The 15,448-nt window shown below is 37.9% G+C and overlaps 1 protein-coding gene across 3 annotated transcripts in view; it reads left to right on the top strand.

The window, feature by feature from the left end:
* The window catches only part of Plcb1 (phospholipase C beta 1), a 707,068-nt gene that overhangs the window by 194,048 nt on the left and 497,572 nt on the right, over positions 1 to 15,448 (top strand). Inside the window, exon 1 of one of the 3 annotated variants that reach the window (XM_076851540.2) lies at positions 1,097 to 1,130. The exons of the other annotated variants lie outside the window; for them this stretch is intronic. The gene's annotated coding sequence lies outside the window, so the exon portion shown is untranslated. Of the gene's footprint in view, positions 1 to 1,096; positions 1,131 to 15,448 lie in introns of those variants that run through there. 3 annotated transcript variants of the gene reach the window in all.

The raw sequence follows: 15,448 nt of genomic DNA, 5'->3' as shown, positions 1-15,448 counted from the left end.
CATTACCAGAGCACAAAGAAAGATGTGGTGAGACAGAGCATCCTCAATGCCACCAGCTGGAGTGGACTAACATTTTTGCTTCCTACGAAGCATTGAGAATGTGAAGGTTTGGCTTTGTGATGGCTGAAGGAGTCTTACACCATACACTCATATCATTTTGCATTGAGTGTGGCAAGCAGAACTTCAAATGATACAGAAATGCATTGTGAGCCTTGTATAAATCTTAGAGTAAGAATGTAAATGTCTGAAAGTTGTAACTTACAGATAACAAGATGTGTTAATTTACTCTTTAACCAATCAGTAATCTGGATGAACTAGAATTAGTTCCTAATTAAAAGAAGGAAGATGAGCTGGCCCCTGTTTCCTTCCCTTGGACTCTCCGTTGTCCATGCCTCCACCTTTGCAAACTCCTGGCAGGAGAAAGCAGGTTTGAGTGCATTTTGCAGCTGGAGACAGCAGGTGTTTCCCACCTGTGTGGATCTGTCTTCTGGGCTGAACTTTGCCTTCCTTCCAGTAGTCCCCAGCACACTCTCCCAGCGCATTAGCACTCTTGTCAACTGTTGGTCTGTTGCTGGCAAGCCTGAGTCAACCTGAGTGAAAGCCAGCTGCACAGAACTATTGAAATTGCATCTAACCTGTTCTTAACACATCCTATATTTGCCCATCTTAAGATATCCTCATCTCTAGTGTGACTTTGCCAAAAGGGAGACCAAAAACTCAGTGGATGTCATATGTAAATGATTTCATTTGTAGCGCACACACAGAAATGTTTATAATATTTTTTTTTGGAAGGGGACAGTTAAGAAAGGCAGACATTTAATGTCAAAGAATGAAAAGTCTTAACTGTTCAACAAGAATAGACCCTGGGGACCCTCAAGTTCCAACAGAGCAGTAAATTCAGTCCATGTGGCTATGCAAAGGGTAATTTTATATCACTAGATTATAAATCAAATGTTGGAGGGAGGAGCTGTTCATTAGTTGCCTAAAATGTCCTTTTAGTCTGTACTTTCTTCCCATTCCTACAATTACTGCCTTTTTATGGACCTTATAATCCATCCTCGAGTCATCTTTTTCAATCTCAGTGTTCCTACCAAGCACATGGAGCTCTGGAAAACCTGGATTCTAACTCGGTGAGTGTGGAATGGGGCCTGAGATTGCACATCTCTGACCAACTCCCAGGGGATGCCCAAGCTGCTGCCATCAGATCACACATTGCATTGCAGAACTCTAGGACAGCCCTTCTCAAACCACAGCTTGCACCCAAATTCCCTGGGGATTAGTTAAAGCACAGATTTCTAGACTGGTTGTGTACCACAGTGATAAAGTACATGCTTCACATACCCAAGGCCCTGCATTCAATTCCCAGAATCCAAAACAAATCAAAAAACAACAAACAAACAACAGTCCTCACATATTTCTAGGTCTGATGGCAAGACATTCATATTCAGTAGATGTTAGAAGAGGCTCATTTGTCTCAGGTTCCCAGGTGATGCTGCTGCTGGTGGTCTGGGATTCATTCTTTGAGATCTACCATCCTAGACATTTATAGTAGCTTCTGACTTATTTCTGCCACGTCTACTTGTTTATATTATTTATTTATATCACTATCATCAGAATTATTCCTTGAAATTGTGAAAGTGATGATTTTCACAGGCTTTCTTGTTTATGAAACGGGTAATGTTTCTTGGTGCAGCATTGAATACATTTCTAGGCTCTTTGGCAGCTGTGTTAGTCAGCTTTTCTTCACCGTGACCAAAATACCTGACAAGAACAACTTAGAGGAGGAAAAGTTTATTTTGGCTTATGGTCCATGGTCAGCTGCGTCCATTCCTCTGGGCCCAGGGTGAGGCAGAACATGGTGTAAGGGAGGAATCTTGTTCTGTTCATGGCAGCCAGGAAGCAGAGAGGAGAAGGGGGAGGGGCAGAAGGGAAGAGGAAGCCCTCCAGTGACCTACCTCCTGTAACCATGCCCCACCTGCCTACAGTTACTATTCAATTAGTTCATTCGAACCACATGGGGACTAATTGAGTTACAGCTCTCATAAACCAACCATTTCTCCTCTGAACATTTCTGAACTATCAAATTCGATTAATGGGAGATACCTTATATACAAATCATAGCAGTGACCTGCCTCTCTATCTACCTTAATGATAATTATGAGATATACTTCACATATCTGATTTATCAGTCCTTAAATGATTCCTTATTTCTGGGACTTATTCAGACTATAGGAGCATTTTTTTTTTTTTTTGAGAATGTGGAAACATAACCATACAATGATATTCACAAAAGTTTTAGAAATCTGTAACTAATATTTAATACCAATTATAAAGTTGTCATGTTGTATATGAGGATCCTGCTATCAGGTCCCAAGTCCAGTGTCTTGAGAGCTGTCCAGTGTTACCCAGGAGAAGCTGCTCCATCCTGCTGTGACCTAAGCTGCACTTTGCTCTGCTCTAGTTTTGTTGAGTCTCTTCTATGAGACTCCATGCTATTTTCTTGCAGGCTGCTAGATGCAAGGGTTACTTGTTGTTGCCAAAGTTTGTTTTGTTGTGGGGCTCTTGATCCTAATTCTTTTTCATTGAATCTGTAAATACTCCGAGTGCAGTCCATAAAGAGCCTTGACTTCTCTCCAGAATGCACTGCCAGATGCTTGCTTCCAGCTTTACCAACCAACCCGAGAGAGAGATTTTGTGGGTTTGTTTGGTCTTGAAGTTTGTGCCAACTGAGCACCATGTCCCTAGTCCACCTTGTTTATTGCTTGCAAGTATAAAAAGGGAACATTTTATTCTACTTCCTTGGGTGGGAACAATCACTCTATTTATGGGGTCTTAGCTAAAATTAGATTTCTCTACTGCATGATTCTCTGGCTTTATCTATATACAATCATGTCTTTTATTCTATTGCTATTTCATGTTTAGGTTCTTCTAGTCTTCTGGTGGTGTTTGAGCCTTTGTAGCCTCGGTCTTCCTTTCCAGGCTCACCTTCTAGCACTCTGGCACATGTACTCCAGCCATCCTCAGAGAAGTCAGAAACCCTTACATCTTGCCTCCTGCCTTCTTTCCTTTCTTCCTTCCTTCCCTCTTGCATTAGTCAGGGTTTTCCAGAGAAACAAAAATATACCCCACCACATATACATGTATTACAAGAGGGGATTTATTAGGTTGGCTTACATGATTAGAGGCTGAATCGCCCCATAATGGCCACCTGCAGGCTAGAAGAAGACTGGGGAAACCAATAGCTGCTCAATATCAGAAGCTAGAAGTCTCAGAATAAGAGGAACCAAGAATTGAACTTGGAACTGCAGTCCAAGTTCAATGCAGAAGACCTGGAAGCCCCTGGAGAGTCACTGGTGCAAGTTTATTTGCAAAAGCTGAGGAATTTGGAGTCAGATGTCCACTGGCAATGTCAGCACCAAAACCTGCACTTGCTCAAGAAGAATGGATTGTGCATGTGTGTGCATGCCTCCCACTTGCACTGTTCCAGCTGGGTCCCGGCCTATTGGATGGTGCCACCCAGTTCATAGCAGGTCATCATTTAGTTTTCTGACCTTATATGAATCATTTCTGGGAACACCTTCCCAAAACAAGAGGCATATTTTATCAACTTTCTATGTGTCTCTCAGTCACATTGAAAACCAAAATTAAGCATCACATCTCTTCTGCACTGTATCCTCTCCTGGTATGTGATCCTAACTAAGTTAAGCCCACACATGCAGGACTATTCAGATCTTAAACTAAATCTTGTTAAGCCCAATGAAAATCAGGTGCTTTGTCCTCCAATACAGTTGACCTAACTCATTTCGGTTTTTCTTTGGTTTGGTTTCATAGGAATGTTGTGAGGGAGAGGGGAGGTATTTGCTGCAGGCAAATGTTTGAACATTTAGGACAGTTAAGGGAAGAAGGGACCTAAAGCCTGGTAAAAGTTGCACTTGGCATATTGAAAGGAATTTTTGCTCCTTTAATGATCTTTGTTTTCTTTTTGCAAGTATGATCTAAAGCAATTAAAAACAGAAAACTGTTCTACCCAAACTGACAATTAGTTTTTACATACTTGGTACATTGTATACTCACCATATTTCGAGAGATTTTGAAAAGTGAAGAAACCTCAAAACTGCCAAAATCTGCTCTTCTTTCACTCGTCAGAGTGCCTTAATAGGACAAATGAAAGAACTTGTCTGTTTGTTCTGGGTCTTCTTCTGTATTGACATCGATGCATTTAAAGGATTTGAGATAGGTTGCAGTTGGAAACTTGGGTTTCTCTTATTATTTATTTCCCTTTGTGTTTTCACCCATCTATACCATTGACTGAACTATATATTGCCCAGGCACAGGGGTGTAGGTTAACATGGCTTTAGCATGTACAAGGCCCTATGTTCAACCCCTAGCACCAAATAAATAAAAAAATGGATATTATGGTCTTTATGCTTTAGAATTTTGATATTTTTAGAGAATTCTACTTAAATGACACCCAGCCTAAACGAGAGCCAAAAATCCATCAGCATGATATTTAAAAAGAGTTGATGGTTGGGCTGCAGATATAGTTGGTAGAGTGCTTGCCTTGCATGTACAAGGCCCTGGATTCTAATCCCCAGCACCACATTAAAAAAAAAAAAAAATCTGCCCCTGGGTTGGACTCAGCAACACATTGAAGGCAATAAATGAAAAAGAAAAAAAAAAGAATACATAAGAACTAAAAAAAAAAAGAGAGAGTTGATGGTTGATGAGACAACATATTGAAAGTCACAACCCCCTTCTTTGGAGCTATGAAATTGAAAGCCAGCAGTCGAGATGATGACTTGCCTGACTAGACCCCTTTCTGGGTCAGTATAGTGTCTTCTCCATATTACAAGTGCTGTCCTCTACCTACTAGGTGTCAGTAGCATGCACCAGGATGATATCCAAAATGTGCCAGACTTTGCCAAAGGTCTAGGGCTGTGGAAGGAGAAAGGGAGGAAGGGAGAAATGGGTAGTAAGATCCACCACCTCTTCGGATCCACTGGTCTGTAGGGAACCTGGGAAAATCTTAAATCCCTAAGACTTACTCAAAAAGAGAGTAGAAATACTCTGCAAATTGAACATGACTTTCTTTTCCTATCACCAGTTTCCCTTTTCCCTATTTTTAGTCCCAAATTTCATCCATGTATTCTGCAAGCATCTAAGATGGCAGAAGAGTGAATGGAGTCATGGTTTGTACTTGGAAGAGTCCAATAAGGCTGGAAATGGTCCTGGCATAAATTAGGGAAGTCAAAGATATCCTTGTTTATGTTAGATCCTGGCAAGATACAAAATGTCAATGCATGCAAGGCAGGTGCTATACTACTGAGACACAAATTAAAAAAAAAAAAAAAAAACTTAAAGAAAACTTATTGAATATAACATCATGATGTTATAATGATAGAAAGAGTAAGACTGTTTGAAATGTTACCCCCAGACCACAAGCCTGACTAAACTAATTTTATCCTTTTCCTGTGAACATATTATTCCCTTCCATATTCTTCCCATCAGGGGGTGCCTGCCCATGCCACTCCAACCTTCATAGCTGCACCTGATGGAAAGCCCGCCCAGGATCAATATAATTACGCAAAGCTGATTTCAAAGGCTGGAGTCATTAACTGCTGTGATTCTGACATTTAAGAACGTTATGTTGACCTTGGTCTAGTTCAGTCACAAGAAGTCAATGAAGGAGAAGTGCACCTCAGCAAGGCCCCTAGCTCAATAAAGATTTAATTTATAGTGTTTCCTAACAGTCTCTTCTTTTGAGGTAGCATAGCCCCCCTTAGGTGCCTTTTTTATCATTTGAACTATTAAATACACATCTTCTTTGTTTTGTAATTTGTTGTTTTTGTTCATCAAGGCAGTGACAAGCAAAATCCTGTCCCCAGAACATTTTATGTACTTTAAAACAAATATTCACTTTTCAATGAGCCTTTAAATACATCCACTGACATTGAGGGTGAAAAACCTTGTATTGTCCCCGAAGATCAAATGGCATTCAGCAGTGGGCCATGAAATCCCAAAGGCTGCCGTTCTGTCCCTGGAAGACCGTCTCCAATTCCAAAAGACAGTTTCCTTTCTTTCTAGAAAAGAACCAAAGAGACAGGAATCACCTGACAGTGAACACAGAAAGTAAACACACAGCTCTGTGACATGGAGGACATGGAACTCCATGGAAAGCTGGCTGGCTCAAGAGACAGAAGGATGTAGAATTCTGAGAGAAATGGGTATTATTAAGCATTTGTGGGGTGGAAGAGAGACACCATAAACAAAGCCAAGTGCTAAATATAGCAACTATGGAAATAAGTAGCCCAGGCTCCCAGGATAGCCCCTCTCTTTGATGCTAAGCAGCCAAGCAGCCCCAAACAGGTTCCTGTGTAAAGCTATAAACAGGAAGGGATTAAGAATATGCTGATTAAAAGAAACAAATGTGTTTTACCTCTGGATTTTGCTATTTATATAATAAAACACAAGAATGTCAGAGCAAGTATTTCATATAATTAACGTTCTCCAGTTTAGAGGCTGGGGAGTAGCTCAGTGGCAGAGCTCTTGCCAAGCACCTGTGAAGCCCTGGGTTCGATCCTTAGCATCACATAACAAATAAAATAAAGGCACACTGTCCATCTACAACTACAGAAAAAAAAAAAAAAGATTTTTAAAAGAATTTTTCTCCAGTTTATGATGAGGGAAAAAAAGACATGGATCATTGACTTGAAATGTCGATTTCACAATCTTTTGAGAAGGGATTTTTAAAAACAGTAGATGTTTTGTTGTAAAAATGCTAGTTAACTAGGACCAAAAATTGAATACTTAGGATTTGTATGTGTGATACTACAAAAAAACTAAAAACAGAAGTCAAAAAAGATTGAAAGAAATTGGGAGATATCTCACATTTATGGGTAGGAAGGTTTAATATAAAGATGTCAGTTCTTCCCAATTAAACTGTAGATTCAACAGAATCCCAACCAAATCCCAGCAAAATTTGTTTTCAGTGTTCACATACTTGCTTTAAAATTTATGATAATTGATGATGCCAAAAAACGGAGAAGAGCCAACATAATACCATAATGGAAGAACAAGCTGGAGGAACCACATCATCTGATTTTAAAACGTGGTATACAATTGAAGTAATTCAGAAAGTTTGGTGGTATTAGGAAAGGAATATACATGTAGATCAGAAGAGCAAAATAGAAAGCTCCAAACCAGACATCTGTAGGTACAGTTAACAAATTTGTTTCTACAAAGATTTAACAAAAATTCAATGCAGAAGGTGCAGTCTTTTCACACATAGTTAGGAGCAAATTGGTATCTATATGAGACATAGAACTCATACCTTACACAAAATATTAACTTAAGTCATGATTAAAATGAGTCCTAGACATACATGTAAAATGCAAACCACTAAAACTTCTAATAAAAAAGAATATTTTTTTGTGTGTGATCTTGGATTTATAGATGAGTTTCTAAATACAACAACAAAAGAATGACCCATGAAAGAAAAAATTGCTAAATTAGACTTCACTGAAATTAAAAGCTTGTGTTATACAAAATACATCATTAAAGAAATCATGGAAAAGACACAGACCAGGAGAAAGATATTCAAAAATCATTTTTCTCATAAATAATTGCATTCAGAATATACAAAAAACACTCAAAATCCAACAATAATAAAATAGCCAATTAATTAAAAACTTGGCAAAATGTCTGAGCAGATATCTCAAAAAGAAAATAAGCAGAATGAAAATACACATATGAAAAAAATGTTCAATATCATTTGTCATCGGGAAATGCGAATTAACACCCCAGTGAAATATCACTACACCATCCAAATGAGAAAAAAAAGGACAATACCAATTTCTGGCAAGAATACACAGCAATAGTATCTCATTTTCACTAGGGGAAATGCAAAATGGTATAATCACTTTCAAAGAGAGTTTGACCATTTCTTATAAAACTAAACATAATCTTGCCATGTGATCTCACAATTGTGTTCCTGGGTATTTATCCAATTATTTGAAAATTTATGTCCACATAAAATCTTGCAATTCATGTATTTGCTTTAACCTTGCTTTAAAATTTATGATAATTGATGATGCAAAAAAACGGAGAAGAGCCAACATAATACCATAATAGAAGAACAAAGGTGGAGGAACCGTGTTATCTGATTTTAAAACTTGCTATACAATTGAATTAATTCAGAAAGTTTTGGGGATATTATTATTCATAATATCCCAAAACTATAAACAACCATAGTTTCAATAGGTGAATGGATAAACAGATTATGGTTTATATAGTGGAATGCTGTTGAGTAATAAAAAAGAATTAGCTCTCAAACCATGCAGATCCATGAATGAACCTCAAATGCATATTTCTAAGTGAAATAAGTCAGTCTGGAAAGGTTATATCCTATATGATTCCATTTGTATTACATTCTGAAAGAAGCAAAGCCACAGAAATGGTAGAGATCAGTTGTTAGTAGGTAATAGGGACATAGGGGGAAATTGAAAAGGTGAAGCACAAGAGATACTTTCAAGATGCTGAACTATGCTGCATGACATTGACATTGTATACAACAAATACTCCACATTTATAAAAATCCATAGAACTTTGAAGCACCAAGAATGAACCTTAGTGTATTCAGTTAAAGAAAATCTTTTAGGATGTCAAAGAAATTCCAAGATGAAATGCAGATTGTGATCAAAGAATGAACTTTATCACAAATGTATGAAACAATTTTGCTGAAGGGAGTTGGGGAGAAAGTTACTGACTTAGGTAAATTGGAAATCTATGGAATCTATGAAACTAAAGCAAACAGAACTGGCTCTAGTGAATAAAGTTGTTTCCCATGGAGGCATGGGTTAACAATCTAATACCCCTGTACTTACATACTGGAATTGAATAATTAGGTGGATGGCAGTTGGTAGAAGTGCGATTTCTCTTTGCTGAAGTGGGGGGTGTTTTGAGCAAGGGAAAAAGGCTAAAATGATTCATGTGGTCATGGACTACAGTTGTAGACATCATTGAACTCATTTGTTTTAATACAGATGCAGATAGATAAATATATTAATAGCTATAGGGTTGCGTGTGTGTATAGGTTCAAATATAAAACATTTTCCACTGAGAGAACCTAGCAGCAATAACACATCAATGTCTATGAGCACACTTCCCTTGAACTAGGTTTCTAATACTAGTCTTTAAGGAAAAAATGGCTGATTCTAAATTGAGGAAGGAAATTTACAAGTTGAATCTGGAGCATCTGTGTCCGGAAGTAAGTACTCAAAGAACACAACAATGAAGGCATGTCAAAGGGACAGGAAGCCAACTCAAGGAGCTCTCAATGGTCAAAACTGAAACAACTTAAGCAACAAATTGAATAATATAATATTGGATTATAACCCTAGATAAAACATAAATATCCATAAGACCATAGTATTGTTAAACAATGAAAGAATAAACAAATAATTTGAAAGAATAATAATTCCTTCATACAGAAGAATCCAAAATAAATGATATACCTAGTGCCTTTCAGTGTGGTGAAGTGTAACTGCCATCTGCTCAGGAGAGCTTTGCAAAGAACCACCTTTCAGAAAACAGACCCTGGAAAGTGGAGATATAAAGAGCAGCTCTACTGAGTAGAAGATAGACAATCACTACCTGAGCCAGGGGATCAAGGGAGAATATCATCAGTATTAAGTCAGGCTGATAGTATGTGCCTTTGATATGATGGGAATGGGATGCAAGTAGCACTTTGGGAGCTGGGGGTGTAGCTCAGTGGTAGAGTGCTTTCCTAGCAGGTGTAAGGCTGTGGTTTTCATCCCTAGTATCCAAAAAATGTGGTGGCGGGGGGATAACAGTTTATGTCTAGTTTCTCTTCCCAAACCCATAACCTCAGTCTAATCATGATAAAAACACCATCTCTCCAAAATACCTGACCAAGCCCTCATCAAAGTTGTCAAGGCTATCAAAATCAGAGAAAAACCAAGCAATACTCACAATACAGAAAACCTAGCAAGATCTGAGAGCTAAATGTAATATGCCACCCTGGATGGGATTGTGGCACAAAATAAAGGACAATAAATCAATTTAAAGATACATGAATAAAGGATACACCTTAGTTAATACAAAGTATCAATGATGGTTTATGAGTTATATCAAATATACCAATGTATGATGTTAACTTTGAGGTCAAGTGTGAGTGTGTAACATAAATCTAAAACCATTCCAAATGAAGCAGTCTACATATTTTTGAAAGGCAAAGGTTGAAAGTTGGATGGTGGTTGTCAAGGGCTAGGAGTAGAGAATGGTTAATGGAAAGTTATTGTTTAATGCCTGTAGAATTTTGGTTTGATAGGAAGGAAAAAAGTTCCTGAGATGGATGTAAGGATGGGCACATAGTGGTGTGAATGTACTGAATGACACTGATTTGTATATTTGCAACTGATTAAAATGGCAAATTGTATGCTACATATATTTTATCACAATAAAAATACTCCAACCCCCAGTACGACATAGAAAATTAGAGAAGAGAAACATCAGAAGCACTGGAAACAACATTTAAAAATAGAAAACAGAGAAAGCAGTAGGTCGGAAGGCAAGATGGATGAAATCCACAGGAGAAAATACTCCCATCACTAGGTCATCAGGGGAAAAAAAACACCTGCTATGGATCGACAAAATAGTGCCCAGGGAATCCACTCCATATTCTTCACTTTTAGATTTTATACACCCTTTCCCCCAAATCCAATGCAGAAGGCAAGGAAAACAAATTTAGTTAGTAAACTAAATTTGGTATCGAACAGAGAGACAACAAAAAGTGGAGTCCCTGATGTACTTTGGCCTCAGATATTGGCCCTCTGGGAAGGGGATGGAGAGAGTAACCAGATGTTGTATTTATGAACTGTCACTCAGGATCCAGGCATTGCACTATCTCTATTTTATACATTGTTGTAATCCTTATAGCAGTGTTAGATACCAGGACCATTATTTCTCACTTTAGAGGTGGCATTTGAGATCATCCTTTCCGATCACTGACTAGAATTAATTAGTGACACTGAAAATTCCCATCCACATTAGGAATATAGCTGAATTTTTCAGGGAGACCATAACGTAAGTGAACTTAGCGGATCCTATTTATGTTAGAGGATGCTTGCTGTAAATCAAATGGTTTTCTGTCTACCAAGTCAGGAAAATGAGTTAGCAAGGCGTGTGGTCTCTGTCCTACAATGGAACTCTCATTGTTCAGCTCACTAGCTGTGGGATCTTGAATTATTTTACATTGAAGGGACTTATTTTCACCCTCTAAACAATGGGGATAAAATTTATTCTTTGCTTTTAACATTCCCCCCTGCAACCTTCCTTCCTTTCTTCCTCCTCTTTTTCTTTGTGTATGCATTCAGGATTAAACCCAGAGGTGCTTTACCACTGAGATACATCCCTACCCAACCCCTTACTTTATTTGTGAGACAGGGTTGAGCAAAGTTGCTGAGTGTTGAGTATATCACTAAGTTGCTAAGGCTGGTCTCAAACTTGTGATCACTCACCTCCACCTCCCTTGTTTCTGAAATTACAGGCATGCAACAGCATCCCCAGCTGTTCTTTTTCATGTTATTATGCCTATGATATTTTTAATAACCTGAAATAATAGTATTCCTTCCTTCAAAAAAAGGGTCATATATTGGGTAGGGGTGTGCCTCCGTGGTACATTGCATATCTATCATGGATACATAAAGACCTGATTTTGATCCCAAGCACCAAAAAAAGGGGGTTGGAGGACGAGTATCATATAAGCTCTGTATTAATTGAAGTATCCTAGGTTCTATAAAAAAATAAACTCCAGGATTTAAGTAGCCTGACACAATCAAAAGTATTTCTCCTTAACTCAGGAGTCCAGTGTAGATGATTTTTATATAAAGGTGGCTTTCTTCTTTTGATGATTCAGGTAGGCTTTGTTTAAACTAGTAGCTCCAATAACCCTCAGGGTCTCTTTGTTCTCTGTATATAGGAGGAAGAGGAAAGAATAAGGCTAGAAATGACTCTCTCTCTTTCATTCATGTTCCATTTGTGAGAACTATTCACATACTGTCCATAAATGCAGGGCTGTCATAAAATATGGATCATGATAGGGAAATTATTTCCCTCTAGTTCTCTATAGTATATAAAGCAAAGTGCACGTTTGGGCAGAGAGTGGGTCACCTCCACTAAGCTCTGCACAGGCTTGCCAGTTGTGAACCATGAAAACCCACTCACCTGTTTGAGGACATCATAATAAGACCTAATTCAGTGGTTACCAAGTGTAATGATGACAGTTAAGCCCTCAATTTTCTCTGCCCTTTAAATGGTTTAATAATAATTCCATTGAAAAGTGATTTGAAATGACTTGGAAATGCTTAATATATGATTGAGATAACATTAAAAAAAATCGCTGGAGTTCCGGCATTAATTGACCTTTAATGTAACAATGAGGCTCTTCACATTATATTTTTTCTTAACTTTCTTTCTTTCTTTATTGGTATTAAAGATTGAATCCAATGATGCTTTATGATTGACCTACATACCCAGTTCCCCAGTTCTATTTATTTATTTAAGTTTAGAGATAGGATCTCACTAAGTCACTGGAAGCTGGCCTCAAACTTGCAATACTCCTACTTCAGCCCCACAAGTCTCTGATATCACAGGTCTGCCCTACCATGACTGGTGTTTCTTCTTAAATTTAAAGTGAGATTTGCATGCCAGGTGTGGTGGTATATGTCTATAACCCCAGCTACTCAGGCAGCTGAGGCAGATTTCAGGACAGGTTGAGCAACTTAGATCCTTTCTCAAAATTAAAAAAAAAAAAAGAAAGAAAAGAAAGAAAGAAAGAAAAGAAAAAGGAAAACGAAAGAAAAGATAAAAAGGATGGGAATGTAGCTCAGCGATAGCTCTCTTGCTGAGTATGCCTAAGACCATGGGGTTGACAACCAGGACCACAAAAAATAAAAATGAAAAAGACTTGCAGAAGGGATATGATATACCATGAGACTCTCTTATATATGCAGTTTATTCTTCGTATTTACACTTATCTTTATCTTTCTCTCTCTCATTCTCTCTTGCTCTTCCTTAGGTTTATCAATTTTTAGTTACATATTTTTTTTAAAAATAACATCTGATCATTATATTCATCAAATATTTTACTTAAATAGGATGACATGCTTTTGTCCAAGTGTTTTCAAGAAAATATGAGTGTTTAAATGTAAGGGAATTACTAAGAACAAGAAACCTTGGTATAGCCACATGATATTTGTTACTAGTCTTTAAGAGTTGCTTCCAGAGGTTTTCAAACTTCAGAGTATAAAGACTTACTTGTAGGTTTGTTAGAACATAGATCATTGGGTTCCACGCCCTGTAGTTTTGGATTCAGGGAGTCTCAGATGGGGGCCAGCAATTTGTGTTTCCCATTTGCAGATGATGCCAATACTGCTGCTGTAGGGACTCTATTTTGAGAACCACCTATTTGTTCATCAATTCACATCAAAAATCGATAAGAAGAATGTTATCAAATCTATGCAGTTTCTTTGAGGTTGAACTATTTGATGTGCCCCAGGTTTTTAATAAAGGGAAAAAAAGCCAAAAGACATAGAGTGCTTAAGACTCAGGTTAATTTAATTCTATAATCATAAGGCAGAAGAGTACCAATTTTGGTACATAGAGACTTCTGTACTTAATTTTGACTGACCCACATAAAGCAAATGTGATTCATCTGATTTGTGATTGAAAACCCAAATTACCCAGGTTGTGAACAAAAGGTTTTATTTGATGAGGCCTAAACAGAGACAAAAGGATTTATAGAGTGCTAGGAGTGACTGGGTTAAAGGTGCACAGGGGAATAATTTGCCCAAATATTCAGGAAAAGAACAAGAAAATCACAGCAACTTTAAAGAAAAACAAGTAGAATATTTCCACTGAGTCCAAAGTCTGAGCTAAATGGCTTTAAAGTTTTTCCCCTAGGCATTTAAATTTTTTTTTTTTTAAGTACAGGGGAAGTAATTCTGAGTAAGATTTATTTTTCAGATTTACTTTCATCTGAGTAAGAAGAAATATATTGTGCAGAAATGAAAAAGTGATTTGTCCTCTTGGGCATTCAGAGCTTATGTTAAGGATTCATGAGTTATTTATTTAGAAAAATTATACACCCAGGGACAATGAAGCTGGTTAATACATAGGGTGCATAAGATATTATGAAATTCAGTTTTTCAAAACCCTAGAGATAAATAATCTTTTCATAACATTGTAAACTGCAAAATTAACAAATAAATGTCAAAGTGGGGTCCTGTTTAGAAGGTCTTAGGTGGCCTGGAATGAACATATGGGTCTTCCGTCAAAAGATGAACAAGGATATTAATCAGTGATTCTTTGAGGAGATGATCTGACGTGAAAAGACATCTCACACAGCAGGAAGGTAATATTTCAGCAGCTGAAGAAGCCAGTGACAAATTCTTGCCACTGTCTTGCTCTCGGTGAAAAATTCTAATACAGTTAATATTTTTTTTCTCAACTATATTTACACAGAAGTGTTACAAAAATGATCATGTTTTGATTTAAAGGAAGGAGAGGGTGCGAAGAAATTCTTCCCTGCACCCTGCCATTGGCAATTTTAAGAGAATGATTGTACTGTCAATTGCTTCTTACTTCACCGCCCAATTTAATATTTCAGAAAAGTCATTCAAGTGCTGTGTTGTTTTTTTTTTCCCCATAGTTGTCTTGATGGCACCCTTTTATGATGTCACTGTGCTCAGAGTGCTCATCTGCTTTGACAAGGTGAAGGTTATGCCTAAGCAGAGGCAGAGACCCAAGGTCAAGTGTACCTCCTAGACCCTTAGAGTGAGCTGCCACTGCCACCATCATCAGTCAACCCTTCTGTGAGATGTGGCAGGGGCTGGGGGGGATAGCCCTGTAGACCCTCTCTGTTCCTTTCCCTGGCTTACGCTATGTTTTCCATTGTACCCTGACTCTATCTACCCATTCGTCCTCGTGGGCACCAATAACATAAGCCAACCATGCCCCAGAGTTCCTCCTCCCTCCTTTCATTCCTTCTTTTCTAAATGTCTTTCCAAAAGTGTTTTTGGTATGTGTAACAGGAAAATATAAAACATAATAGAAGAAAATGCCAACTTCAGCATTTTTCTTTAATATTTTTGCATCGCTCCAAGAACTCATTTCACGCCTGTACCTTTTTCTTCAGGGTGAAAATTCATTCAGTGTCTTTCATCTCTGTCACTTGTAGGTACATTCCCTTTATTTAAGTCTGTCTCTCCTTTTTTTTTTTTTTTTAATCTTTTCCAAGTTTCCATGCTTTTGAAAGGTCCCATGCTCCCTGATTTGTTGAAATACATGGCACTGTGTTGCCACTCCTGAAACTTTTTAGTGAAGGAAGCCAATGTAAGAATTGCTCAGAGCATTTCTCCTGAAGGTCAAG

This window comes from Callospermophilus lateralis, chromosome 3 (genome assembly GCF_048772815.1).
Source record: "Callospermophilus lateralis isolate mCalLat2 chromosome 3, mCalLat2.hap1, whole genome shotgun sequence".
Taxonomy (NCBI): domain Eukaryota; kingdom Metazoa; phylum Chordata; class Mammalia; order Rodentia; family Sciuridae; genus Callospermophilus; species Callospermophilus lateralis.
The sequence above is the reverse complement of the archived record's forward strand: the minus strand, read 5'-3'. Positions and strand labels throughout refer to the sequence as shown.